The following is a 2,763-nucleotide window of genomic DNA, read 5'->3' as shown; positions in this document are numbered from 1 at the left end:
CTCCCACTCAGACCCAGTGTTAGCAGTATAAACTCAACTACCTACAACATTTCCAAACACCTTGCCACCATCCTTGTGCCCCTTGTGGGGAACAACCCCATCACATCAACTCCACTGACTTCAACAACAAGGACCAGAAACTTGCACTGGATCCAGATGAAACCATAGTGTCCTTTGATGTGGTTTTACTCTTCACTTGCATACCTACAAATGAGGCAGTGGAGACTCTCAGAAAACGACTACAAGAAGACAGCTCCTTGGAAAACTGAACCAGCTTCACCCCCAAACAAATTTGTACACTGTTAGATCTCGGCCTTACCACCACATATTTTAAATACAACAAGGGTTTCTACAGACAAAAACATGGATGTGCCATGGGCTCCCGAGTGTCACCTATTGTAGCCAACCTTTACATGGAGGAAGTGGAAAGAAAAGCTCTTGTCTCTTTTAAAAGGACAGCACCAAGCCATGGGTACAGATACATGGATGGCACCTGGATCAAAACTAAAACCCAAGAAGTTGAATCCTTCAGTGCTCACATCAACTCATTAGACAGAAATTTAAAGTTCAATAGGGAAGACACAAAGGATAACAGTCTGCCACATTGAGGAAAATGGAAACCTTAGCATTGCCACAAGACCACACACACAGACCAGTGCCTACTCTTTGACACCCACCATCCTCTGGAACACAAACCTGGAGAAATCAGGACCCTGTAACACCGGGCAGAAAACATTCCCTCTATGCCAGAAGGGAAAAAGAAGGAACACACATGTAAAGAAAGCTCTTAAAACATGTAGTTATTCTAATTGGGCTTTCATAAAATCACCAAAGATGCACAGAAAAGAAGGTCAGACACCAACTGGAGAGAATCAGAAGGACAAATGGAACTATACTGTCATCCCCTTTTGTAGCAGGTTTATCAGAGAAACTCAGGAGAGTCTTCTCCAAACACGAGATCCCAGTATACTTCAGACCCAGCCGCACCCTCAGACAAAAACTGGTTCATCCCAAAAACAAAAATCCCAAACACAAACTAAACAACATTGTGTATGCTGCACAGTGCAGAGAAGAGTGCTCAGACCTCTACATTGGACAAACCAAACAGCCACTTCATAAATGCATAGCACAACATAGAAGAGCCACCTTGACAAGACGAGACTATATCTGCATCTAAAGGTTAAAGGTCACTGTTACGAGGATGCAGATGTTCACATTTTGGACAGAGGAGACAGATGGTTTGATAGAGGAGTGAAAGAGGCCATCTATGTCCACTGTGAACGACAGTATTTGAACAGAGATGGTGGCTTGTGACACCAACTGTCTGCCATCTATAATCCAGGTTTGAGATCCCTTTCCAGACACCTTAACGCCCAATAACATCTTGTGTCATTTGATCTCAGTGAGTTACATGATAGGGTCAGGCAAGGCCTCATGGGTTCACCCTAAACCTTGGTTGATCAGGGATCTAGAGAAATTTTCTTAGGGTGTCATGGAAATCAAATTGGGTGGCCAAATCAAAGCCTTAAAAAAAAAAAAAAAAAACGCAACACATATTCCGGTGTTACATATGGTTAAAATGATTCAAATGCAGTAGGTATACGTTTCATATAAAATCACACAAAAAACATAAAATCCTAGTAGTAGTTATATATTTTTTACTGTAAAAACCACAGACATGTTTAGTAAATTATTTTCATAACTTGAAATGCAAATATAAATTGTAAATTTTGAAAACTTATGCACAAATTTTGTAAACATTAAAGTTATATACAACTATTTATCTAAAAATGCAGCCAATGCAATTACACATAATCCTAATACTCTACCTGAGCACTCAAAGCACATTAAACATCATGCCCCATTCATTCAATCACACAAGCACCTTTTCTATGCTTTGTCTCCCTAATATTCACAAACATTCACACTTGGATGCATTAAGCAACCTTCTGATTAGTAGATGCTCTGCTCTACCTCCTGAGCTACAGCGACCCCACTTCTTAAGCAGTCTTTACCTTACAACAGAATCTCTAATCTTCCTCTCATGTCTCCTCTTTCTTATTTTACTCTCCATCGCAGAGAGTAAAATGATCACGCATTAACATTTTTTCTTCCCTTGGAAATACAGCCACTTCACCCATAGATATCAAATTATGTGCCAAATTGCACAGAAACAGTGTGTGTGTCATACATCATATATTGAGCCTTTTAAAATGATGAATTTGAAATTACCCGGCATTTCAAAAAAGTTGGATTTCGTTCACTCCACTTCTGTGGTGCTAGCTAGATGCTGAAGTACCTTGGACACAACTTATATAAATTATGGTTATATCTTAACCATGAATGCATCAAAAACCCAGGATCGCAAGTTCGATTCCTGCCTGGGGCGTCTGTATCCAGTAAGGGTCCTAAGGCTAGACCCCCTATGCTAAGCGAGCCTACCGCAGACATGAGCGAGACAGATAAATATGAAGGCATGCCGGCTCGGACGTCGCCCGGATCAACAAGGTCCGCGTCAGGTGTTGAGGAACCAGGGCACCCTGACGAAAAGTGGGCTACTGGAACAAGAAGGCATCGGTGGGCAAGAGACGAAAACAGGGCGTTGTTGGAATGCTACTACGCAAGTAACCCCGGCGGAAGGGGCTACATGAATAGGATGACGGACCTATGGATTCTTCGATACCCAACATCCACAATGACGGCGAAACAACTAGTAGCTCAGTGTTCCAACATTCGAAAGAAGGGACTGCTCTCACAGCTAGA

The 2,763-nt window shown here is 41.9% G+C and overlaps 1 pseudogene; it reads left to right on the top strand.

Moving 5' to 3' along the window:
• The first annotated feature begins 374 nt into the window (after positions 1-374).
• LOC147309831 (uncharacterized) lies at positions 375-1,740 on the top strand (annotated as a pseudogene).
• Positions 1,741-2,763: the final 1,023 nt, after the last annotated feature.

The sequence above is a fragment of the Aulonocara sp. 'chitande type north' Nkhata Bay genome, linkage group LG17 (genome assembly GCF_057382095.1).
Source record: "Aulonocara sp. 'chitande type north' Nkhata Bay isolate Kocher_YH1m ecotype deep benthic linkage group LG17, A_spYH_male_GT1.1, whole genome shotgun sequence".
Lineage (NCBI taxonomy): Eukaryota > Metazoa > Chordata > Actinopteri > Cichliformes > Cichlidae > Aulonocara > Aulonocara sp. 'chitande type north' Nkhata Bay.
This window is presented reverse-complemented; position numbering and strand designations above follow the sequence as displayed.